Raw genomic sequence first — 27,207 nt, 5'->3', positions numbered from 1 at the left:
GTTGTTTGACTCTGTGGTCGCTGTTGTCCTTCCTAGGCACCGTCCGCTGGGACATGTGAGGAGATGGTGGAATCCTCCGGTGTACCGACCACTGGTGGACCTGTTGACAATGGAGGAGCAACATTTAATCATCACCTACAGGTTTGACCGTGCCACAATCCAGGAACTGTGTAACCAGTTGGAGCCTGACCTGATGTCATCAATCCGCCATCCCACAGGAATCCCCCCTCAAGTGCAGGTGCTATCAGTGCTCCATTTCCTTGCAAGTGGGTCATTTCAAACAACACTGGCCATGGCATCAGGGATCTCCCAGCTATGTTTTCAAACGTGTTGTCCAGAGTGTTGTCTGCCCTGCTGAAACACACGCGGAGCTACATCGTTTTCCCTCAGGTGGAGGATTTACCTACAGTGAAAGGTGACTTCTATGCCCTTGGACATAGCCCTAACATCATAGGTGCCATTGATGGGACCCATGTAGCTCTGGTCCCCCCCCACAGGAGTGAACAGGTGTACAGGAACCGGAAGAGTTATCATTCCATGAATGTACAGATGGTATGTTTGGCAGACCAGTACATCTCCCAGGTAAATGCTATGTTCCCTGGCTCAGTGCATGACGCCTACATCCTGCAGAATAGCAGCATCCCTTATGTGATGGGTCAACTCCAGAGGCACCGGGTGTGGCTATTAGGGGACTCTGGTTACCACAACCTGTCATGGCTACTGACCCCAGTGAGGAATCCCAGGGCAGAGGAACGCTACAATGAGGCCCATGAGCGGACTAGGAGGGTGATCGAACGCACCTTCGGCCTCCTGAAGGCCAGGTTCAGGTGCCTCCATATGACAGGGGGTTCCCTATTCTACTCACCAAGGAAGGTGTGCCAGATCATCGTGGCCTGCTGTATGCTTCACAATTTGGCTTTGCGACGCCAGGTGCCTTTTCTGCAGGAGGATGGTCCAGGTGACGGTGTTGTGGCAGCTGTGGAGCCTGTGGACAGTGATGAGGAGGAAGCAGAGGAAGAAGACATTGACAACAGGGACTCAGTTATCCATCAATATTTCCAGTGACACACAGGTGAGAATACATTCCTGCCTACTACAAGTACTTCCACACTTCTACCTCTATCCTGTCTGTCGATTTCAACCAGTATATGGTAACTGAGTTGTACATTTCCATTACGGTTTCACAGGTGTGGTTTCCAACATGTGTCATCTGCTTAGATTCCTCATGGACTTGAGATGTGTGACATAGGTATGTTGACATTACATTTGAAAACGCATTTTGTCACTGTCATTGCTATAATACATTTTCTAATCACAGACTGACTCCAGGTTGTTTTGTGCTTCAAGGGTGTTTATTTAAGTGCTAAATATTGGAGGGGGGTTGTAAAATGGTAGGGGTGATGGTGGAGGACTGTCCATGGCAGAGTCCAGTCTATGAGTCTCACAGGTGCATTGCCCATATGGGCTTAGGAAGTGGAGCTGGGGCAGTTCCAATATGGACAGGGTCTTATTTCTTGGCGGGGGTCTTGCCATCGTGCTCTGTCTTGTTCTTGGTTCTCAGGGACCGCTTGCGGGGTGGTTCTCCGTCTGTAGGGGGTGGGGTGCTGGTGTGGTGGTCCTGTGGCGGTGCCTCCTGTCCACTAGCGCCGGCGGAGGTGGTGGGCAGTTCATCGTCCTGGCTAGTGTCAGGGGCCCCTTGTAGTGCCACAGTGTCCCTCCTGGTGTTCAGTATCTCCTTCAGCACCCCTATGATGGTTCCCAGGGCTGTGCTGATGGTTCTGAGTTCCTCCCTGAAGCCCATATACTGTTCCTCCTGCAGGCGCTGGGTCTCCTGAAACTTGGCCAGGACCGTTGCCATCGTCTCCTGGGAGTGGTGGTATGCTCCCATGATGGAGGAGAGGGCCTCGTGGAGAGTGGGTTCCATAGGCCTGTCCGCCCCCTGTCGCACGGCAGCCCTCCCAGTTCCCCTGTGTTCCTGTGACTCCGTCCCCTGGACCGTGTGCCCACTACCACTGCCCCCAGGTCCCTGTTGTTGTTGGGGTGGTGGGTTATCCTGGGTTCCCTGTAGTGGTGGACACACAGCTGATTGACGTGTCCTGGGGACGGAGGTATGGGCCCGCTGGGTGGGTGCTGTGCTGGTGTTACCAGAGGGTGGAAGGTCTGTGGTGGGCTGTGCCTGTGTGAGGGGAACCGACTGTCCCGAGGCCCACGATGGTCCGGGCTGGTCATCTAGGTCCAGTTGGACAGAGCTGCTGTCATCACTGTGGGCCTCTTCTGTGGGTGGGGAGGAGATGTCTGAACCCTCCTGTCTGGTGACGTTGGGTAGTGGTCCTTCAGGGGTGTAATGGCATGATTATTGCATCTGTGTGTTTCATGGTGTGCAATGGGTGGGTGACCGTGTACCGCAGTGCTGGCATTCCTGTGTGTGGGCTTGTGTGATGATGGTTGAGGGGGGTGTTATGGGTATGTGCAGTGGGCATGCTTTAGTGATGGGTGTCCATGCTTTGTTTTTGCATGCAGGGCTTGGTGTTGGGATAGGTGGTTTGTGATATTGGTACATTTGTGAGGAGTTGGAGTGATAGGGGTGGGGGCGAGGGTGGGGGCCTGTGATAGCATGCAGGTAGGGTGGGGGATATGATAGTTAAGATTTGCCTTACCAGAGTCCATTCCTCCACCGACTCCTGTGAGGCCCTCAGGATGCATTATTGTCAAGACCTGCTCCTCCCATGTTGTTAGTTGTGGGAGAGGAGGTGGGGGTCCGCCGCCAGTCCGCTGTACCGCGATGTTGTGTCTGGAGACCACGGAACGCACCTTCCCCCGTAGGTCGTTCACCTCTTCCTGATGTCGTCCCTATTTCTTGGGTGCTGTCCCACTGCGTTAACCCTGTCGACTATTCTTCTCCATAGCTCCATCTTCCTAGCAATGGAGGTGTGCTGCACCTATGAGCCAAATAGCTGTGGCTCTACCCGTACGATTTCCTCCACCATGACCCTGAGCTCCTCCTCCGAGAACCTGGGGTGTCTTTGCCGTGCCATGGGGTGGTGTAGGTGATGTGTGGGGTTGTGTATGTTGTGATGAGTGTGGTGATATGTAGTGGTGTGTGGTGTTTTGTGCGTGGAAGTAGTGTGGGTGATGGTGTTGAGTGCCTGTGGCTGCTAGTTTGTGGATGGTGGTGTCTCTCTCTGGCCTTCTTTCAGATTTTTTTGTCATAGGGGTTTGTGGGTGATGTGGGTGTGTGTTTTATATAGTATTGAGTGTGTGGGAGTGGTGTGTGTATGTGTATCAGGTGTGTGTCTTTCGAATTGTCCAATGTGGTGGTGTTTTGGAGATGTGTGTGTATTTTGAGCACGGCGATGTGTACCGCCAATGGAATACCGCGGTTGAAAGACCGCCGAGTGGATTCGTGGGTCGTGATAGCATGGGCGTATTTCTGTTGGCGTGACGGTGGAGGTTTTGTTTTCGCCAGTTTATCACTGACCTTTGGTGTGGCGGACTTGTGTGGGTGTCTGAATTTTGTCGGATTTCGGGATGTGGGTCATAATAGCTGTGGCGGATTTCCGCGGCCACATCGGTGTGTTGGCGGTCTTCTGCACGGCGGTATGCAGCTTTTACCGCCAATGTTGTAATGACCCCCTTTGTTTGCCCTAAGCAGCAGAAGCCACTGGAGCGGAGGCCAGTGTCCTCGTCAGGTTATTTGCTTGTATAATTAGGTCAGCACTTAACAAGGCCCCACCGACAGTCTTACGCACTCCATCACTCCTCCTTGACCCCTGAGTCAGTGCTTGTTTCTTAAGGGGTGAGTTGAATAAGGGGGGGGCCTCCGTCCCCATTAATTCTCTGCTGTTCTTCCTCTTCTTTCTGCACTCCCATAAGGGGGGGGGGTTGTGCAGTCGCAGTGTGGGCCCTCTATGTTTATCTTAGGCCCCAGTCATCATCCTCTGTATGTGGTCCTCAATCCAGGCAAGGGCTAGCCTCTCTTATCAACAACTTGTAGAGTTTTATGCGCATGGGAGGGGCCTTCCTGCTGCCCTCAGCCGGCCCCAGCGCTGCAGTGTCTATAGAATGGTATCCAAGGCCCTTTATCACAGGGCAGAGTCTTTTGTTCTGCCGCGCAGCTCCTCCAGGAGCGTCGGGCGGCGTCTACACCACAGGGAGGGGGAGGTGGGAAGAGGAGGAAGCGCTAGTCCAGGTGGGGGGCCGGCAAGGCAGTGTCGGCCCCCCGTGATCTCCCCTCGCCACTCACCGCACACCACTGTTGCTCGCTGGGGCCGGTCGGCCCGGGCACCACCGATCAGGTAGCCCCGCCTTCCATTGTCTCTCGCTATGCGAGAGCCGTGGATCTTGCCGCTCCGAGGCCACGTGCGTCCCGCAGCCCACCGGGAGCTGCGCGCCTCTCATTGCGCCCTCTGGGGAGCGCCGCCGGGTCCCCGGCTCACCAGGAGGCTGCGCTCGATCTCCACCGGCGTCTCCGGAGGCACCGAACAGGATTTTTGGTGGGGCCTGAGACAGAGCCTACATACTAGGCTTCTGTCGCGGCCGCCATCTTGGCCACTCCCCTCAGGGAACGCCATCCCATAACGTGCGGCCAAGTATTCAAAAGGATTTACATCCCTGCAAGTATATAGTGAGGTATGGTGGAAAGGGACTGGTTCCTGGAGTGAAGATTATGCTTGGGGAAGTAAAGATGCACCAGTGCCCGGTGGTAGGGAGGACCACACCCGTACGGGGCTTGCGCAAAGAACATAGGGCCAGATGTATCAAAGGGTTTTGCCCATTCTGTGTCAATGGGAAAATGCTTTGGTACATATGGCCCATAATGTTTTAAACTGAATACTCTTCTCAATGGTCAGCTAGTGAAGAGAGTGAAGGTGAGTTGCAACAGAAGAGTGCCTAGGAATATGGCAAAGCAGACAAGCTGCTGCGTTTTGTTCAACCTGAAGTCTCTTCACCGATTTTTGGTTCACCCAAATATATCCAGCCATGTGGAAATTTCATAAGGTTGCAGACACAGTAACGGGTTTCTGCCATGTGATTAAGCTTCATTGGCTCGTTCCAAAAGAAAACATATATCTACTTGATTTGAGTTTCTATGATTTTTAGCTCTATGCTCTGACTGACTTTTTTCTAGTGTGCCACATGGTCAATTCAGTTGGCAGCTGTCTTTCATCTTTTGTTGTACTGCTTTCTATTTTGCATTAAGCGCCAGTTGGACTTTAGGCTTCCCAAAGTGTTGTGTTTTATTTTTAAAACTACACCTCAGAGATCATATTGTGCCCTCTTCTTTTTTCTCCCTACACCATTTCAACTAGTTAAATCATCTTCCTCCTCTTCTGCACCTGTGTCCTCACCCAAGACATTCCAGTCCCCTCATGTCTGCCTTTGGTTCCTCGGCCTGGAACCTCGAACGGCAAACAAACCCATCCATCTGGCTGGAATCTTGCATCACCACCGCTACAGTAAACTACCAGATTCTAAGTAAATGAAAGATCCATCCTTTCATTCCATTCCACACAGCTGAAGCATACATTAGTTCACTGACACTCGGTAAACTACATTATTGTACTGGTTTACTATCGGCCTCACACATCTTTCCTCCAACTTTATGAGGTTCTCAACTTCTCTACCAGTACTATGTGCAAAGCATACAACTGCCTCTACTTTTCATCTCACTAGAATGGCTCACTGACATTCAAATCTATAAATGTAAAAAGCACCTCTACAAGTACATAACTAACTAAACTCCCACCCACAACCTACGACCCACCATTCAAAATGTTCAGACAGCACCAAACTCTACAAGTAATAAATCTGGATTCCAGTCACTTTCTCTTTGAGGTCGACTTCACTACAGCCCAGTTCCACCAGTAATCCAAGCGTGCAACTCAGTCCAGGACTTAAAACTGCACTGAAGTGTCATCTTCTGACATTAGAAGGAAAAAGTCATCATCACCCAGTATCACCAGCTTCATTCGTTGCAAATGTGGACAATGCTTTATGCCCCTGTCTTTCGTTGAAGCCCACTAACAAATATAGCCACTTGTTGTTACTGCTCATGCTTAATTTTTGTTTTGTTAATTCATTCGTCTGCCCTATAAACCACAGATATCTACTGAAATGCTTATTGACCAATAAATAAATACATTCATACACAAATAAATAAACAAACACAAGTAAATTAATAAATAAAAACTCCCTTACATGCTCCCCTTTTAACATCTAATCCCAACCCATGTTTTGGATAATTAGTAAGATCAATACTGACATCCAGCTTTATGAATAGGACACCAACTAAGCGATTCTGATTGATGAGTTAAAAAGAAATGGCAAAAGACTCCCACTCGTGAAAACATAGAAAATATTAGCCTAAGTGAGACACAATGGAAGATGCTTCCAGCTGAGTCAGTGCTTCTGTTGCTTGATTGGACAAAAATATAGGGGCCTGCTCTATTTAATCTCTACTGTGGTGAGAAATTGGGGAATGTAGTTCAAACAAATCCTTTGAAAAAACTGGCAAAGTTCTAAGTGTGGTCAAATCAGGCAACCACTGTCTGCGCAGACAAACAACCTTACTTAGCACAACCACACACCTTGTTGCATCCTTTAGGTTGGCTTGCAGGATGTTACTTCTCAAAGTGGCAGTAAAAGCAAGCAAGGACTTGAAAATATGATCTGCCCTTTGAAGCCAAGAAAATATATTTCCCAAACACTTGGCCAAATCCACTGCCGTCCCCCAGTCACTCTTGTTCACTTAAATGTATTTCCCATCATTTACAAAGCTATATGGAAAGGTTAAAATGTGTCTGTAAGAGTCTCTTCTGAAATATAAAAAAACAAAACACTGTGCCTGACTACTTTCCACTATCCATGATTAGAACCCAAAAGGTGAACTAAGAGGGGTGAAGTCTTTTGATATAATGTACATAGGTGTTGAACATTTCCTAGATGACATTAAAAATAAAGAAAATCTTTCAATGTTCAGAGAGCTACTTAAAATGTATAATTTCACTGGTCATTCTAAGTAGGTTTATCTGAGGCCACCATTTGCCGCTGGAATCTATCTTTCAAGACTACCAATTGGATCTGCTTGACTTAGCCTGCTTTCAGCCTGCTTTGTTCAGTTTACTTTTCAGGAAATATAATATCAAGTGGGGGCCGAGAAAAAGGGGTGGGCGGGGTTGAAAAAATGCATTTCCATTTTAATTCCTGTAGGAGATTTGAACACTACTACAGCCCAAACCACTGGACATAATTATACCAAATTTGCCAAAAACGTAGCTTTCATTACGGAGATTACGCTTTTTGTTATTTTGTGTGAATCTGTTCAGTAGCTTAAGAGAAATTAAAGGAAGACCAAATTTATATACCTAGAGGCGCGAAGGCTTCGCAAATCCTCCCGATATCCTGCAGAGATCTGACTAGCAGCCAACACTTCAACCAGGAAGTGTTGGCAGCCACCTTGGGACTCATTTTCAGCCGAGTCCCAGAAAAAAAAGCTAAAAAAAAGTAAAAGGGGCCAGGGTAGGGACACCCTGACCCCTTAGCTCTGGTGCAGCGGTCCCAGCGGTACCCCCAGGACAAAAAAGCACTTTTAAAAAAAAATGTTGTTGCAAATTCATGACGATGTTGCAAATTTGCAGCAACTATTTAAAAAAAAAAAAAAACAAGTGCTGTCTTTAGACCAAGTAGACCAGGTCCTGGGGTATATGAAAAATAAAGGGGGGGGGTTTATGGTGCCCATCCTGGGATTAAATTAGATAGTATGCGCTGGCGCACAGCTCCCCCCACACCCTCAGGACCACCACACCCTCGTGGCAAAATGTGTTAATTATAGTATGGGTGAGTTCTGTGGACCCCCCAGATTCCAAAGATCACCATCTCCCCAGGGCTAACAATCTATTATATGCGGGGGACCGTGCGTCCACCCCCCACAGCCCTGGGGACCGCCACCTCCCTGGGGCAATTGTTTCAAAATAAGGGGAGCTGCGTGGCCCCTCCACAGTCCCAGGGACGACCACCTCCCCAGGGCCGAATTAAAAGAATAATGGGGTTCCATCATAGTCTGTTTAAACATTGGAGGGTGGCAGCACAGCCCCCCTCGTCGAGCCAATAATGGCACTAGAGGCTGCCACCCCCAAGGGCCGTCTCCTACTATGTCCCAGGGTGCCCACCCAAAGGACACAGCTGTTTCCTCTGACTTGTTGGGAGCTTTGACAGCCAAGTCAGAGCAAACACAACTCCACTCCTAGCAAGCAAGGGCTATCAAACAGCTCTAACTTGCTGGGAGCAGAGTTTTCATCCGTTTTCCTGCCCGCATAGATGAGGGAAGAGAAACATTCAAAAAGATTACTCTCACAGACAGGGAGCTGCATGTTTAGCAGCTTCCTGTCTGTGACAGCAATGCTGGCTTCTGTGGGAGGTGGGGAGCCGGCTCGGACTGCAGGGACATTCAGGCTCCCCCCATAGTCTCCAACGGTGATGACAGATTACATGGTCGGGCCCGGAGGGTGGGGTCCCTAGCGCCAAGATTGACCTGGGAGAGAGAGTTTAATGCCAGGCCCCAGGAATGGGGTCCCCGGACCGAAATAAGCCATGGGCGGGGTGCCGCAAGGCCATACTTGGCGGTGGTTAGATTAATGTATAGTAATTGAAATTACTTTAGATTTAAAAAAACATAGAATTTACCGAATGAACCAAAAGTTAAAGGGACGTTATAGTTAGAAAATAGAATTAAAAAAAAACATAGAAATTTTCTTAAAAGACCAAAGGTTACAGGGACGGTATAATTAGGCTCTGAATTTACTTGCACAAACCACAGAAATTCAGCATTCAACAATTAATCTGTGACTTCATGATTTGGAGTAGCAACAGCACACTGCATACTTTATTAACATGATACACTTCCAAACTTATGGAACTCTATATGGTAGAAGTATGAACTAAGTCAGAAGGTTTGCATTTATTAACTCAGTACCTGTAGTGAGCTGCAAAGCTTGCATGATAGGTATAAATACTGTTTTCTTATTATAATTTGGCCGCTGTCCCTGTCTTGTGGGTCACTTCCCAATCATAATGAAAGGTTTGCTAAGCTGTTCGGGAGGCAAGTTGGAGGGGCTATCATGCGAGCTGCAGAACTTTGCCTCTTGAAAGGTTCAGACCCCTGAAAGAAACAACTGTGGTGTAACATTGTTACGACACCATTAGAAGTTGTTTATATTAGGAAATGTCAACCAGCACACCAATGATGACTCAGCGTCTATGGCTACCCATGACCCACAAAGTACAATTCAAAGAATTGTATACTGTACATGAGGGCCCTCTTTGGTAGATAAATTTAAGATTTTACACCATGTTGCTGGATGTGCAATAGGTAATGGAAAACATACTTTGTTTTGGTACATATAACTCAAAGGTGAATTGTGGAACCGTGGTTCTACTTGTACAGCACCCGCATTACTGGAACCTCACTTTACATGTCGAGAAGAATGTTTGCGAAATTCGGATCCATGAATAAAAAAACTAAGCAAACTGATTTTGGACACTTTTTACTAATTATGTAACAGGAAAACAGCAAACTTTCCATTCTATCATCATTGAAAATAGAGCAGTTTTTTGGGGACGTAGGGGTGGTGAACACAGGCAAAGTATTAGGTGGTTAGCTGGCTCCTAGTTTTGCCCTGATGTCAAAGCTTAGTTTGGAACAAACCCGTATTTCTGACAATACAATGACAATTTGCCCTTCCCAGTTATCATGCGTTGCTTGGTTTACAGAAACAAAATAACAAACCGCGGTCTAAGGGAATTAACAGATATATATATATATGCACACAAACTATCATGTTTTCCCTTAGGTGAGACAGTACATGCCATCCTTGCCTGAAGTTATATTATGTTGAGTGAAGACTTAGGCAATATTTCTGTGGAATAATTGGAGAGAATCGACTGCTAGGTAAATTCAAAACCGTGCATGAATAACAACAGCACAGTGCAATCAGGGGCTTTCAAGTCTGCTTACCTGAAAAGTCTTCTCCTAGACCCGTTCATCAACCAATGTGGCATGGCGGTCAACAATGAAGCAGATAACGTGGCCTAACTCTGAAAAGAAAACAGAAGGCAGCTGGTCTTTGAGTGCTTGCTGCAGGAAGAAAAGACCAAAATGTTTCAGGAAGAGGTCAGATGGTGCAGAAATAAACTGTGCCTGTCCATGAGTGAGAGAGGGAGGCTAAAGAGAAAGATAAGGGGCATGACAGGGAAAGATAGAAGACACAGGAAACAATCAAAAGCAATAAGACTTAGAGCCTGATTTAGAGTTTGGCAAATGGGGTTACTCCGTCACAAGTGTGATGGATATCCCATCCACTGTATATTACGATTGCATTTTATCCTATGGAAATTGTAATACTGCAGGACAGAAATGTCTGTCATGTTTATGATGGAGTACCTGACCACCAAACTGTAAATCAGGCCTTTAGTCAGAAAAAAAATAGTGAAGCAAAGAGCAGAAGTATGAAAAATGATAATGCACCCAATATGCAACCTCGAAATTCAACACAAATTGCCAGAGAGGTGCTGAAGATGAACTAGGAATTTTAAATTTAACTAGAAATCATTTACATGGGTCAGATACCTGGATGCTGGTCAGGCAGTGTGGATGAGCAGCGGGAGAAGCATATTAGTGAAGTGGAGCATAGACGTGTGAACAGTCCTTTAGCAGACATGATAAAAGGACTGATGCTCAATGAAAGTAAAATCAGGGTTTTAAGGCAAATTGAACTTTCTTACAATAAAACATTAGTTAGGTAATGCATAGATTTGGGAAATATATCTAACAAGGAAAAATATGACAAGAAACCTCATTGAGGTTTGAAGCACATATATAATTAATACTTACATTCAATTGTCTTAAATCGCATCAAGGAAGAAATAACATTAAAAAAAGATGCAGAGGTGAGACACAGATTCTTTCAACACCAGACAAAGAAAAAGTGTGCTGAGGTAAGATGCTACAGCAGAGACTGTGCTATTGTTGTTGGATGCAAAAAGTATTAGGTTGTAATGAAAACTTACCAACAAAGAGCAGGGACAACTACATATAGATAGTCCATGGGCAAAAAGGCAAACCAAGATAGCAGAAAAAGGATAACATTATTTGAGAAGACATGATTTAGGTAAGACCAGGACAAATTATATAGGGGGAAAAGACAGCAATTCAAGATTAATCTGAAGAAACAACAGTGTGGGTTGTCTTGTACGGATCCCATATATGTATAAATCTAATCAGCACTTCTTAATCAGGATGTATTTACAATTGAATGGATGTAAGGACGAGTGAATACAACAGGAAAAATGTCCTTTTACTAATCTCTGTAACGACATAGGTGTACATCCTGGCATTGCAGAACATGAATTGGAAACCTATCTGTTTTCATTACTCAATCTGAGGATGCTATCCATATTAACCAGCATTTCATTTCTGACCAGTAGATTTCCTTCAGACACAGCAATAAATAGGACAGCATGGCATGCAGAAAGACATAATTGAATAGACACATTAGAAAAACACTTGGAGGACCTGAAAGAGTAAATAAAAAACAACCAGTTGCCTCAGAAGTAGATGGCCAAATGTCAGAATATAGATCAACAAGCATTTCCTACTACAAAAATATCAACTACCAAGAGTTTGTGAAAGTAAACATATATGGCTAAGTATCTATGAATTATGCTTAATATCACATCTAGGTACCTTTAAGATATGTGTATCAAGGAACATATATGTGGAGTTCAGTATATTAAACATACACTAACCTATATGTACTTAAGTTCATAATATTGTAATAGTCAATATTTGGGCTACAATATTTTTGGAACATGATAGTTTGGATATGATATGCTGCTAGAAATTCTTAGAATGCCCTATTAAAGCATCTAGAGAGAACAAAAGAATGTGAACCAAGCAGATTTTTTAAAATAGAAACAAATTCTTCCACTGTTCTTTGATTTAGCCGAATGTTTACTACGTCCTTCTTTCGGTTTGGGACAACCATCATCCGCCAAAATAATTTTCACCCAAAGAGTATTTGTCAGCTAAGCAATAATACCGACTACCAGTGCTAACACTTGATATCCAGGTAGTATTTGCATATGATCATTTGATGTTTTATATTGCACTTTATGTCATAAACAGTGATACGTCCCACTCCTTTACATAACAGGTGTTACTTTTCCTCAATTTGAATGTACTCAGTCCAGGAACCTCAGATTAATAAAGCTGCGTTGGTCTACCCAGGTTCAGAACTTATGAACTGAAAGTCACACCGGGGACTGGGAGCAAGCATTTAACAAGCTGAGCCATCTATCAATGATTGATTGCAATATAATACTGTTTTTCAGCCTATTACTCTGGAACCAAAATTTAGATTTAAGACTGGATAACAGTATTGTTCCCATGGTGGCAGTTGTGGCAAGCTTGTGGCACCCAGCTTCATATAAATCAAGATTTTGGCTAATTGTAAGCATTCTGTTCACAGGAAAGTGATGTACACGCAACAGATTTAAAACAGCAGTGGGAGTGTCCAAAATCCTATGTATATTTCAATACTTCTTAGGTGTGAAGGAGGTATATGTAGCGGCGGTTGCCCCCCCTGCTGTGAGCACAGCAGTAAGCAAACGATTCAATACAATGGTGTCATTACATTACCATTTTATTTCGATGTGCGCCAGTGCGTGCCACTGCGGCAAGTGTGATAGTGGGATGACCTGCCTGCTGATTGACTTGCAGCAGCAGCAGACACCTAAATTGTGGAGTGCGTATGTTCAATTGGCCGGATGTCTTGGGACAACCAGTCGGACATGCGCAGTTCTGCCTGCACCAGTCCAGCAGCTGTGTTAACAGTCAAGGATTGCAGACACAGGCTCCCAGTCACAAAAGGAGCGCTGGGTTAGCCTGCTCTGCCTAATCCTGATGCTTTTCTCATGCTGAAAACTGCATGAGACAAGCTGCAGGATTGGTTAGGTTTGTGTCGTTGGCGTGACCCGTCAGGCAGCAGCGTCGGAGTTAGAGCAGCACGCAGGATCTTGGTGAGAAAGACAGAATGCCAAACTGGTTTGCTCAAGGTAAGGCCAACTGTACAATAGGGCAGATGAACCATGTTTATAGTTTGAACTGGGGTCTCTGTTGGCTACGCCACGCCACTGGACACCTTGGTGCAGCTATTGATACTGTCAGTTATCGGCCTACGGCACAATCATTACTCCTTTCGTGAAGTTAATGTCCAATTCAATCAATCAATCAATCAATCAAAAAAGTTCTTAAGCGCATTACTCACTCGTTAGGGCCTCAAGGCGCTGTGGCTTGCCGGTTACTGCTGAAAAAGCTATGTCTTGAGGTGCTTTCTGAACGTTAGGAGGTCCTGGGTCTTGCGTAGGTTGGTGGGGAGAGAGTTCCAGGTCTTGGAGGCGAGGTGGGAGAAGGATCTGCCGCCGGAGGTGGTGCGTTGGATGCGGGGGACTGTAGCGAGGGCGAGGTCAGCAGAGCAGAGCTGTCGAGTTGATATGTGGAAGTTTACTCGTTCAATGAGGTAGGCCGGTCCAATGTCGTGGAGGGCTTTGTGAGCGTGGACAAGGACTTTGAAGATGATCCTTTTGCTGATGGGCAGCCAGTGTAGGGATCTGAGGTGGGTGGATATGTGTTAGTGGCGAGTGAGGTTGAGGATGAGACGTTCGGGCCCGTTTTGAATTTGCTGGAGTTTTCTTTGAAGTTGGGCTGTGGTCCCTGTGTAGAGGGCGTTGCCGTAGTCCTGTCTGCTGCTTATGAGGGCATGGGTGACCGTTCTCCTTGTTTCTAACGGAATCCATTTGAAAGTCTTGCGTAGCATGTGAAGGGTGCTGAAGCAGGAGGACGATATGGTGTTGATTTGCTGGGCCATGGAGAAGGATGAGTCTAGAACGATGCCAAGGTTGCGTGTGTGAGTGGTGGGTGTTGAGGGAGGTCCGAGGGTGGTGAGCCACCAGGAGTCGTCCCATGCTGTCTTGTTGGGGCCGAAGATGATGATTTCTGTTTTGTTTGAGTTAAGTTTGAGGTGGCTTGCTGTCATCCATTTGGCGATGTCGAGGAGTCCAGCGTGCAGGTTTATCTTGGCGGTGGCTGGGTTCCTGGTGAGGGAGATGATGAGCTGGGTGTCATCTACATAAGAAATGATGGTGATTCCGTGGGGCGGAGGATGTTGGTGAGGGGGACCATGTAGATGTTGAAGAGGGTGGGGCTGAGGGAGGATCCTTGGGGGACCCCGCAGATGATCTTGGTGGCTGGAGACGGGAAGGGAGGGAGGCGAACTCTTTGGGTTCTTTCGGCGAGGAAGGAGGTGAGCCAGTCCAGGGCCTTGTGTCGAATTCCCGGCATCAAAAAGGCGTGTGCGAAGGGTCTGTTGGCATACAATGTCGAAAGCTGCGGAGAGGTCTAGGAGGATGAGGGCGATCTCTGGTCCTGATGTCATCTGTGTAGGCGATGAGGGCGGTCTCAGTGCTGTGGTTCTTGCGGAATCCAGACGAGGGGGCATTGAGTATGTTGTTTTCTTCTAAGAAGTGAGACAGTTGGCCGTTGACTATCTTCTCAGCGAACTTTGCGGGGAAGGGGAGAAGATAGATGGGACGGATGTTCGTGAGGTCTTTCAGGTCTGCTTTGGGTTTTTTGAGGAGCGCATTGACTTCGGCGTGCTTCCAAACGTCTGGGAAGGTTGTGGTGTTGAATGAGCTGTTGATGACGGCGCGGAGCTGGGGAGCGATGATTTGGCTGGCATTGTTGAAAATGTGGTGGGGGCAGGGGCCTGTGGGGCAGTTGGTTAATGCCCCGCATGGTTACAGTTCGAGGTATTCTTATGATCGGGCCCTTTATTTGAAATATAAACTCTTACTGCAAGTAGCCTACTAGCCTGGCCAAACAGAGGAAATAAATAAGCACTGCATCGTCCTCTGTAAATCCCTGACAATCCGCGGGCAGCTGTGTGCATTTTATGTAATCACTGTACCAGAGACCACAGCAGGCTCCTTGGAGTGATGTCATTGTCAGGGTTTAACCGAAAGGTAGTTTAAAAGCTTCCTCTGGCTGACAGGCAGGTTTGTCTCCCGTGGATGAGGGATGGCAACGAGCTGCTCTGTTACACGTGCACCACACAGCGCATGGGCTGACAGTTCTTTAGTACCTCTGTGAGGCAGGGCAATGTCTGCACACTCAGTGCACTAGCAAACAAGTTGCGTCTCTCATCTAGACAGCAGTCATAGCACACGCAAAGCGCATGTACTGATTGTCGGCTTATACATCTTTAAGAAAGCAGTGCTGTGCACTAGGCTCTCCAGTTTACAGCTCCTAAACCTCTTAGTGAAATAGCACTTGCTGCACATGAAGTTTCACCACAGCTCTTTCAGAAAAGCACTATCTACACAGTGCAGACCAAACTTACAGTCTGCCAGTTGCACGATACTGAGATTCAGTGAAGCATAAGTATGTCAGCACACACAAACCACAGTGACAAACAGCATTGTCTCCAGACGCAGTATTCATCACGGCTGACAGCTCTCATGTCCCTCTGTAAAACTGCACTTTTACCATACCCAACTCACAGACTGACAGTTCTCATGTCCTCTACTTTTTACAGTTTCCACCTTACAGGCAGTGGATATAATTGATAGTTGTGATTTGTGACGCAGCATGCATTGTGTCAGATTTGTGTTGTGAATTGTGATGCACAGTAGAGTTATGCAACCTTTGGTTAACTAAGATTAAAAGAAAAGTTCAACAGTAGTTTTTTTAAGAAATTGATTATTTCGAATATGAATAGGCAAATCCTTGCCCTTCTTCAAAAGGTAATTAATTTGACTTCAGTGTTCCTGCCTCGTTAGCTGAACATGTTCTTTACTGGTGGTGTGACTTGGCCAAGTGATCACTTGATGTCAAATAACCCTTGCGGCGGACTAGTCTTTTTGTAAGTTGATTTGATATTTTAATAATTTGAGAAGTTGAGAGGTGCTTTGCTATGAATCGGCTAGAGGCATTTCTTGGGATTCACATTATATCTGAGATCAAAACGAACGTCTACAGTAATTAAGTAAGCCTGTAGTTGTTTTGCCCTTAACCTAGCGCATTAACTATGAAGTGCATTTAACAATAAAGACCACTTATCGCTAAATAAGGTGCTATTTTTTTTAGTTGATGTAATGACACAAAGTGCGTTAATTTGCTTGAGCACAGAAAACAGAATGTGTGCATTTTATATTTTTGCACACAGCAAATGGAAATGAGAATTACATGTTAATTATACAAAAACAAATTACCTCCACACTTCTCTAATGGTGAAAACAGCATAGGAGCAGCTGCAGGACTGGTTAGGTTTGTGTCGCTGGTGTGAACCTGTCTCACAGCAGCCTCTGTTATTATCCCTTCAGAACACATGGGATGTTGGGATGATTTATGTGCAACTGAAGCTATAAAATGCAATGATTGCCTCAGATTTATCTCTAGAAGATAGAGCCCCTGAATCTCTTTCAATGACTTGGGCTTATTTACTTCACCTATTAACTTGGGGAGATGAGGTGGCGTTACTGGCAAAGCTGACAACTATGGAGCTGGGGAACCAGATTCGAGTCTCAGCATCGACTCAACATCCTGTGATTCTGGGCACACCAATTAATGTCCCTGTGCCTACCAAAATTGATGTGTCTTTATGTAAGGTAACTAGTGCTCATGTGAAGTGCTCCAATACCTTTGGGTCGTGTTCGCGCTATATAATGCTGCAAAAAAAAAAGCTTGGATCAAAGGCATTTTTTTTCGCCCCACCACTTTCCAAGTCCACCAACCGCCACTGGGTATATGTTGTCCCCACAGGAAATGCAAGCCAGCAAAATCTCCATTTCCAAATCTGGACAATTGGAACAAGCGGAAAAAAAGAGGAATATCATAGAGGTCCAATTATTATAATAGTTAAATGCCAAGCAAATAAATCTAGTTAAAGGAGAATTACACTTCTCAATAGAGCTCTGCCACCATTTAGGGTCCTACCTCTATTCAAGCTATGGCATATATTAATTACTTTTCAAAAAATTAGTTAAAGGTATAGTAGATTTGGGCATGATTACATTTTCTCATCACCTCTGGTGTGAAGTTGCCCCGCCCCCCCCCACCTGCTCCCATTTTCCCGACAATCGCTGGTAACATTCTGGGACCAATAATCTTCCTTGCAAATGCCCAATCATTTAAAAGTGTTTATTTCTAGTTGCTTCTAATTTTTGCAAATAAGGACAGAGACTCAAAACTAGAAACTGATTTTCGAAGGATTTCACAACTTGAAATTGAGATGAAGTAAACAGAACGCACATCTTCTAAAAATGAATTCAGCATTCTCGCCACTGGGCTATAACTCCTCTTCCACTGTAATGGCCATAGCTTCACGGGAGGTGCTTTAGGTGTTATACCCCACTAAAAAATGTGTTCTGTAGTAAATAGATGGGTAAAAGTGCTTTCAGTTGGGTATGATGAAGTGTATGACAAATTTCACCAAGGATTTTTACATGCCCACAGTGACAAAAACACACACACTCCCTCGTCTCTGTTTTGAAGGCCTTAAAAATGTTTATTAGTTTGAAAGTGTTGTCTTTTAAGTGCCCCTAACAATCCACCCTCCTTTCTCTTTCTACCACCCCTTAAGCCTCCTAACCTACCTTCTTCTAATTTAATGTGCTTTAGCATGATATCCCAGCATGACTGTTGGGAAATCTGAAGCTCACACCCCCTAATCTCATTGACCAAGCTGTGTACCTGTCTATTGTAGGATACCTATACGGCCTGGCAGATCAGGCTGGTCTATTCCCACTGCAGCAGGGTCAAGATTGATTTGCATATGGCTGGTTCTAAACTGAGGTGGCATGGTGTGCACAATAATGATGGACTGTGATGCAGCACAGAGTAATTAGGAGTGGTGTGATTAATTCAAGCTTTCCATCCATCACTTTTTTGTATACTTTAGTGTGATGCCCTAAGTATGTCCAGATGTGGGTTGGTGCTCCTTTTGACACTGGAACCAAACTACACCCAACTAAGGAGTCCCAATCAGGGAGAAACAGGTATCCAGTTACACGTATTCTGGCTTATGGAGGAACTGGCCTGGCAGTTTAGGCTGTACTCTTCTGAATGGAGCAGGATTAAGACCGATTTGCATATGGCAGCAATGGGCTGCGATGACGGCACCAGTAACTACTAGTGGCTGAGATTAAGTCAAGCACTCCATTCACCCTTTTTGTATGTTTCAGCATAACTTGGGCCACAGCAGTGCTACTAAGCCACTATAAAACAAATGTGTATGTATACACTGTAGATGTCAATTAAGGCCCCATACTCGTATTTAGGGGTTCTGATGATGTGCTTATAAACTACGAGGCCATAGGTTCATAAATGTCACCAGAATCCCCACCAGATTACCTGTTATGCTTTATTCTATTCCGTATTTTCTGAAACAGAAAAATACATGCTGGAATCAATACTAGACAATACTGTAGCTTACAGTATTATTCTATAGTGATAACTGGCCTTGTCATAGATTAAAATTCGAATTTCAGTGTGGTATAAAGTAATTATCACAAATTATGTAAAAAATGATTCATAGGTATGATATAATTCCCTTGAAACACAGGTTTTGAACGCAATACTATTTGTGAAATAATAATAGCAAACATGTAATATGTAGCCCATGAAATTTCAGTTGAAGAAACTGGGTATGATCCAAAACCACAAAAACAAATGCAAGTAAAAACATATCATGTTTGCTCACCTTCACTCAATTCTATGTCAGGACCGGAGGCTCAGATTACACTTCTCTCTCTTTACTGCATAAATTAACAACAACCAATTACAATTAACAAAAACTTTAAACTACATGAACACAATGTCCCATCAATAGTCACATACTCCAATCACTGTTATGCCAGTCCTTTAAGGGCAGACAATACCATTTTGAATCCTCTTTCTTTGCTGCTGCGCAGCCATTTCTGCCTTATTAATCAAGTCTACGACGAAATGTATCTTACGTAGCTGCCAAGCTTTCAGACTGAGTATGTTTGACATTTCCATGGTTTCAGTGTTGCTTAGTGAAATTCAACTGCTAAATGTGTGACACCTAGAGGGACCTTTTATTGAGAGTAAAACCAGGCAACAAAGTTAATGTTAGGAAATAAATACAAGAAATTACAACCTCTTGCACAACGGGAAGCTCTGAAAACCTCCGAAACTGCTGCAAATCCTCCTGATATTGAAGGTTACTACCCCGCAGACCCTTACTAAGAAGATCATTGCATATTCACAGTGCTTTCAGTCGCAGGCTTGGCCCTCGTAGCACTCTGACTACAGAAGTCAGTATTCCCCAACGCACCAACCAGGGTTCAATTCTGTTTTTCTCTGGTAACGCACGTAAACACACACACACACCATCTGAGGAGACTGCATTAAGTAAACATAAAACAAAAAAGTGCATTTCTTTAATTTGCATGATTATCTTTCAGGTTATTTTATGTGCAGATACCTGAAAATTAAAAAAGACCAACAAAATAGATATAGAATATGTTGTCCTTTAAGTAGAGCCATATTTTTGATGGACATCGGCACCCTTTGCATTCATCTTCAGTGGACTGCTCTGTTGCTGGTCACCTGTGACACCAAAAGTCCTCCAGAGACTGTCTCCGTCTTTGGCCACCGTGTTCTTGGGCAGGTGGGCCACTGAGCTCACTGGTCGTGCTGCTAGTCATAGGCTTCAGATGGCTGCTACTCACTGTGGTCTGGTACTCACAGGCCTGGCACTGCTTGCCTATTTGCTGTACACTGCTCTGGTACTGCACTAGGCTCAGTGGTAACCAGTGTCAGTGTCTCTTTCATGGCCTCTGGCTTGATCATCATAGTCCTATCAGCAGCCCCGACTGTAACTGGTGTACAGGCTGGGGCTCTGTTGACAGTTAAGTGTGTGCCTGCAGGAATACACAGGGACACCCCTCTCCTTGGACCCCCTGCACCCATGCCAGGCGGTGAGAGCAGGCCAAGTTCAAAACTGTGTTGACAGACCCAAAGGTAAACACCATAATTTCCCCACACCTTTCTTCACCTTGCCTCTCCTCCCCTCATTCATTTGTACACTCTTCAAACCCTCTAGCTCAATATTTCTATTCATTTCATATCTCAAGTTTCTGCCACTCCTTCTCTGTTCTTCTCCACCTACTTGCTCTTGGATTTCTCTTTTCCTTCTCTCTTAAAGTATTCTACTCGGAAGGAGAAGGTAAAGGTAGAACGAGCCAGCATTTGAGATGGACACCTTGCCCTCAGGCTCATTACGGTGCCTCTCTGCAGGGGTCAGCATATGTGAAAAATCCGGGAGAGCCTAGGGCCCAGGACTAAGGTTAGAGCCTTGCTATTATGCTCTCCCTAAACAACCAGCACCATGCCTGTAGTGCTGCGCACTCTACGGCCTCCACAGCAGACACATTCTGTGAGGGGTTGCAGCAGAGCACCTACTTGTCTCGACCTGCAGGAAAGAGTAGCGATCCAAGCTGCAACCTGGCCAATCACTGTGGAGTGTGACTGAAACAACAACAGAAAGCATCAGATACACATAAAGGTGGTTCCAGCAGTTACTGTTTGTTTATTTTTGGAGGCAGTCATCGTACCCAATTGGCCAGAGAGGCCGAGCCTTACTGCATCCAGCTCACTTAGTTTTTTGTGTGTGTTTTTTTTTTTTAAAGAAAAAAAAAAGATGATGCTGCACTGTGGGGAATGATATGAATAAACAAGGAATCAACTGTAGGGCACTGTGACCATAGCAATACGACTCCACACCAGGCCAGGCCATCCAACAAGGAGTCAATTGCCCATAGTGGCATGCCAAGGCAGCAGCAGTGCAAAGCCCGAGCAGACTGGCTTTTGTTTTTAATTGCACCACCTTATTGAACAAAGTCACAGAAACTGTAATCATGCATGACTAATGCATTTTGGAGCTGTGATGCAGACACCAGCACTAAAATGTGTTAGTCTGACTCTTGATGCATGCTACGTTGTTTAATAATTTAATGAATAATTGATTTGCATTTATGTTGGTTATTGTTTGTAACTCCCATTGTGAGTAACTGGCTTATAATTGTGTGCTGATGGGGGGCACACTTACTGTGCTTTATAGAGGTACCACCTGTCTAGCATTAACCTTTCCTTTTTTTCCCCTCATAGGGGAGAGGTTACGGCCTTGCGACCATCAGCAATCTCCTTGCTGCTGTTTACATTTGTGGAGTGGGAGCGGGACACGGCTGTCATTACAACAGCCATAGTCCCATTTCTATTTCAATTGCCTCAGAGGGCCAGCACATGCACATGCGCTTGGCTGCACCACGACTCAGAGATGCGCAGCTTTTGGAGTTGGACGCGTGTAGCAGTGCCTCTTACCGCTACTACGAATTAACTTCATTAGCCCTCATTGCTCCTCATTTGATGTCCTCGTGCATCAGAATGTGCCCATGGATGTAATAATAATTTCTCAGGCCCTGCCTCCCTCCACACTTGAAATATCTACTACTCGCCTGTTGGGGTTCTACACTCCCATGAGTATTACTCAACTACAGCACTTCGCTGATCAGTGATTGATCCTCTCCTTGCTACTGTCATGGCCAAGGATGACCCATTCAAGGCAGACATGGAATACTACCAAGAGGACATTCAAGGCTCCCTGGTCAGGATCTTGTAGATGCATTGGACTCTGGTTAGGGCTCTGGGGCCTTTTACTCAGCACTTTCAAGTCTTCGACCGCCAACAGGATTGGATTCCCCCTCTCATCTCATCAGAGGCAAACCCCGCTCCGCCTACAATACCCAGTAAGGCTAAATCAAAAATAAATAGATGGCCCCACTCTGAAGCTTTTGAAAAACTGTCTGATGCCTTCATACCCCCACCACTAAAACTACTCCGAGCCCCCACCCTGCCCCTAAACCTAAACCCCCCAACCCCCCACTGCACCCCTAAAATTACCCGACCCCCCAACCCACCCCTAAAACCTAAAACCCCAACCCCCACACCCCTAAAACTGACCCCCACCCTACCCCAATACCTAAAACAACCCCAACCCCATCCCTGAAACCTAAAGTACCCCAACCCCCACCCCTAAAACTACTCCGAGCCCCCCACCCTGCCCCTAAACCCCCAACCCCGCCCCTAAAATTACCCGACCCCCAACCCACCCCTAAAACACCAACCCCCGCCCCTAAACCAGAAAATACCCAACCCCCACCACAAAAACTAAAACCCAACCCCCCCACCCCTGCCCCTAAACAAGAAAATACCCTGACCCCCCACCCCCGCCCCAAAAACTAAAACCCCGACTTGTTTGTTGTTCAGCACATGCGTGGTTAAGGCACAAAACAACGAAGTCGTGGTTAACGAAAGCGTTGTTCCGCTTTCGTTAACCAGGACTTTGTTGTTTAGGAGTCGGCGTTGAGGGCGTTTCCCTCCTGGAATGGCAAGGTAATCTTTGGCAGTTGCCCGAATGTCATTTTAGAATTGGATGCCAGCAAATGGGGCTGGGAATAGAGGTGCGGCCCGGTCTCCAGGGAAGGAATTAAATCTCAATATCAACAGTATGAAACTTTTTGCGGTTCCTTTGCCATAAGGAGTTTTTCCACCTCGAAGACGGATTGTTGTATCCTGCTGAGGATGGACAACATCTCAGTATTCCCTATGTCAGCAAACTGGCAGGATGCAGTCTTGACTTTTGGCAGAGATTTCCAAACCATTTCAGCACTTTTGCCTCCTGCAACAAACTTTCTTCATAACAGAGTATATCCCAGGACAGAATTATACGGTGGCAGATTAGCACTCTCTTTACTTCATGGATTACAGCGATTGAATACTTTGTCTGAAGATCTTCTACAGCCTCAACTGCATGTGAGGGCCTTGCACAGGGGATCTGCTTGCCTCCCATCTCAGTCATCAGATTCCACTCTTCTTCAGTTTCCAGCCGGGCCTGTAGGCCAAGGCAACTGATGCTTCACTAAACAATTGGCCTCTTTGGCTGGGGTACGCAATCCCTCCATTTATCATGACCCCCTGAGTTCTATCTCAGGTGCCTCATCAGAAAGTGGAGCAGAGATCATTGTGGTGACTACACTCTGGAAAGCTCAACCATGGTTCCTGTGGTGTTAGAACTGTTTTGTGCTTTTCCAATATTGATCCCTTTCCACCAGAACCTGTTGCTGGACCCAGTGTGCCAGCTTCACCCCTGATCCTTTCTTTGACAACTCAGGTTAATTGCTTGGGGGGTTTCAGGGAGAGATGAAGTTTACCAGGGATTTTGCAACACACTTCTTTCTACATCAAGCAGGCCTGCTGTTCTAGCACCAACAAATGCTATGCTTCGGCATGGAGAAGATGGGATAATCGGTGTGACAAATGGAATGGTGATCCCTTTGGGGAAGATGTCTGCCTGGTGCTCAATTTCTTATTGTCCTTTGAGGCTTCAGGTTTGGCTTACAGATCGATTAATAATTTCAGGTCTGCTCTCTCTGTTGGTAATCTTCCAGTTGACGGGAAACGAGTTGGACGGCACCTAGTGGAATGCAAGCTTCTGTTGGGTATTCAAATGTGTAAACCCCTGCATACTATTCAACCTTATGGAGTGTGAATATTGTCCTCAACTTCCTGGACAGATGGCCAGACAATAAACAGCTTTCCTGCAAACACCTTTTGGCTAAATTTACAATGTTGCTCTTTTGATATCCTGTAAAATGTTTCGGATGTTCGTGCCCTTGATCTCTCAGTCAGAGTGTTTTCCCCTATGGAAGGAGGCTGTTTTCTCAATTTCCAGATGGACAAAGTCAAATTTCAGGTTTGTATCATAGCCGGCATTTCCTGATCATGCAAAATTATGTGTTGTGCAATGCCTCAAGGCTAACAAAGCTCCTACCAGTGAGTTTGAGCTAGATCCTTGAGGCCAAGTGTTCATTCCATTGCGAAACCCTTACATACTTGTGGTGGCAGCCACGTTGGCCCGGTGGATGCATTGGCTCTTGACAGATGCGGGTAGTGACACTTCGGTTTTTAGACCTCACTAAGCTAGAGGATCGATGGCATCAGCATCTTTCACCTTGCACTCTCAATGGGATGATATTCTCAAAGCAGTGGACTAGTCGTATGAGTCAACTTTTAAAACTTTTTATTATAAACCTATGTGGATATTGCATCAGTGGTGGTGGCACAGCTTTGATGAGCATAATTGGAGCCTCCGGTCCTGACACAGAATACATTTTGTTTCTAGTTTACACAATAAGAATTTTCAATTCTATTAAGGACACTGAGGCGAGGATGATCCCGCCTTGGCTTTTTGTAAATACATTTTTTCACTGTGTTTATTAAAAATTTGACAAGAAATATTAGTGATTATGTTATCTGGTTTACCCACCCTGTTACTGATGATTTGTAAGTTTATTATACCTCATGGGACAGAATTTATTGCTTCTTTTTTGGATTTTACATGAAGCGACCAGAAGCATACCTGAATTTGGACGTTCTTTCCAACATGGGATGATCCACTGCATAAGGCCGGAAGAGGTCCGGTTATACGGATGAGTCGCACATCAGTTGTGGAAAAGATAGCTTCCTTCCAGGAGCACTTCCAGTTGATGTCTTTCCCGTTCACAGACTTCAAATGCTTCTTACCTTGGCTTTTGGCCTGGGTATAGTTCTGAAGTTCTGCTTTAAGTGGATGGTTTTCAGCTATGGTTGCAAAGAAAGAGAATTCAAAATGGTTGTGTCTGACTTAAAGGACTGGCTTAACAGTGACTGGAGCATGTGACCATTGATGGGACTTGGTGTTCATGGGATATGTAATTTAAAGTTTTTCTTTATTGTAATTGGCTGCTAATTTGTCAATTAAAATTAGAGTAGCATAATCCTCACATCTGTGTCCTTACTAGAATTGAAAATTATTCTTGCATAAATTACAAAATGTTTATTCCCTGCTCATGCACTTAAGACATGCCCTATATACTGTACCCCTGCAAGGGACGCATAGCCGGAGGCCATGACCTTTGTCCAGTATCCCTGCCTACAGTAAGTACTGTGTTTGCTTGTGCACACAGTCAATGTCGCTGACAAGCATTAAGTCGCTGATCGATCTTACTGGCTTAACTGTGTGGAAAGAAATTGGGGGATTTAGCATACATACATTAAAACAACTAATCACTCAAGATACCAAACTTTCTATTCTTAGGCAAGTTCAGAATTAGCTAGATTTGCCAATGTTTAAAAGAATGGATGTCTAAACCACATATAGACCTCTGCAACTTGGCCAAGTGTCAATTATTACAGAATAGACCATTGGTATCCGATCGTTTGTGAGTACTAAACATTTGTGTGTCAGTCCAAATGGTGAGCAACATCTTAACCATAACAGAACATATATTAAGTGATGTATTGGAAAAGGATTTAAACATGAATTATTAGGTTAATAAACACATTACACATTAAATAATGCACCTACATTTGCAGGATTCAACAGTATTTTGGAGGACATTTAGGCCCTCATTACCACTTTGGCGGTCTTGCAAAAAGACCACTGCAGGAGCCACAATACCGCCAGTGCTGGCGGTATTGGTGGCTCCCTATTATGACATTTCCGCTGGGCCAGCGGACGGAAACAGCATTTCCTTCCACTGGCCCAGCGGAAATGTCACATCAACATTGCAGCCGGCTCATGATAAAGCCGGCGGCAATGTTGATGTGCAGCGGGTGCAGCAGTACCCGTCGCGCATTTCACTGCCCGAAATTTGGGCAGTGAAATGTGCAATGGGGCTGTGCCTGGGGGCCCCAGCGCTGCCCATGCCAAGTGCATGGGTAGTGCTGGCGCCCCCGGGGCACCCGAGTCCCCCTTACCGCCAGCCTTTCCATGGTGGTGTTTACCACCTGCCCTGGGGATTATGACCTCCTGGCAGAAGCCTAGCAGTATAGTGGAGGGGCCGGCGGTATGGCCGCGGCTGATGCGCCATGGTCATAATACACTGGCGAAACACCGCCAGCCTGTTGGCGGTGTTACCGCCAGCCGCCAGGGTCGTAATGACCCCCAAAGTCACTATTGCATATTGAAACCACATTATTCAGTGACAGTGACCAAAATTAAATTGGATTTAAAGAACGGTTTACAACAGAAGTAGGCTTCGCAAAAATAATGCTATATTCTGAATGTTAAAGAAAATTATGTCAGAAAACTGGTCAGTACTGGAATAATTCAAAGACCATTCAAGGTAGCTGGCTGCTTTCACCTTGACATTTTTGGGATCTTAGGAGAAATAATGCATTTTGGAGTATGATAGGGATGAAACATTAGTACAAACGTTTTGGGATTTAAATACAACTTAACACAGTGGTTTTGGACACTTTACCACTACAAACCTTTAAGACATTTAGGCCCACATTGTGCGTTGTCTGCATGATTCCAAACCCTGCACAAACCAGCGGATTGCACGGGGATCAGAACTACAATGTGTGTGACTGTTGATGCACCTGTTAATTACTGCGTGCTTTTAAGGCTGCATATCCTGTTACATTTCATGAGGTCAAATCTGATGAAACTTAATAAGGGAACGTTAAAGGGGAAGATTTTGAATTTGAAAGGCGAAAAACTACTCGGACGCCCTATGGAAAAAGTGCTACGTTAGGAATAAAAAAAAAAAAGTAAAAAAAACAAAAAAAAAATAAAATAAATTGTATTTGAAGTTAAATTCAGCTGTCTTCCTTGCAATTACAGTATGTTTACTATTGTGTCAGCATGTATGTACAATACTACCAGTGCGTATATACCTAAAACAATGCACATATCGGCAAGGAACACAACAAACCAGCGAGTTGTTATTGCCAGATGACACCTAATGCACAAGACCGGCACTCCGGCAGTGGATCCGTAACCTTAACACCGATTCCGGGTCAGATTTTGCCAATCCACGGCCGCGAGAAAAGGAAATAGGAAAAGACAGTTCACGCCCCTAAATAAGTATTTGAGTGTGCAAGCTGCCCTTTGCCTGACCTCCTTCGAGCACATTGTATCCATGTTTGTGAGACGGCTGATCGCTCCAGCAGCAACTCCGCGGCCGACGAAAACGGACGAAGCGCAGCGCATCAGACTGCAGGGTACAGGTATGCTTTAGAGAGGG

The 27,207-nt window shown here is 45.4% G+C and overlaps 1 protein-coding gene and 1 long non-coding RNA gene across 5 annotated transcripts in view; one reads left to right on the top strand and one right to left on the bottom strand.

Moving 5' to 3' along the window:
• LOC138265849 (uncharacterized) overlaps nucleotides 1-27,195 on the bottom strand; it is a 156,288-nt gene extending 129,093 nt beyond the window's left edge. For both annotated transcript variants that reach the window (XR_011199434.1, XR_011199435.1), the window contains exons 1-2: nucleotides 27,081-27,195; nucleotides 10,013-10,092 (exon numbers count right to left, since the gene is read on the bottom strand). This is a non-coding gene — a long non-coding RNA (uncharacterized lncRNA). The remainder of the gene's footprint in view (nucleotides 1-10,012; nucleotides 10,093-27,080) is intronic.
• Nucleotides 1-27,207, top strand: part of ZBTB38 (zinc finger and BTB domain containing 38) — a 180,112-nt gene that overhangs the window by 79,208 nt on the left and 73,697 nt on the right. The window contains exon 1 of one of the 3 annotated variants that reach the window (XM_069213941.1): nucleotides 27,058-27,190. The exons of 1 other annotated variant lie outside the window; for it this stretch is intronic. The gene's annotated coding sequence lies outside the window, so the exon portion shown is untranslated. Of the gene's footprint in view, nucleotides 1-27,057; nucleotides 27,191-27,207 lie in introns of those variants that run through there. One more of the 3 variants, XM_069213943.1, reaches the window with a different exon arrangement.

The sequence above is a fragment of the Pleurodeles waltl genome, chromosome 11, assembly GCF_031143425.1.
Source record: "Pleurodeles waltl isolate 20211129_DDA chromosome 11, aPleWal1.hap1.20221129, whole genome shotgun sequence".
NCBI classification, from domain to species: domain Eukaryota; kingdom Metazoa; phylum Chordata; class Amphibia; order Caudata; family Salamandridae; genus Pleurodeles; species Pleurodeles waltl.
This window is presented reverse-complemented; position numbering and strand designations above follow the sequence as displayed.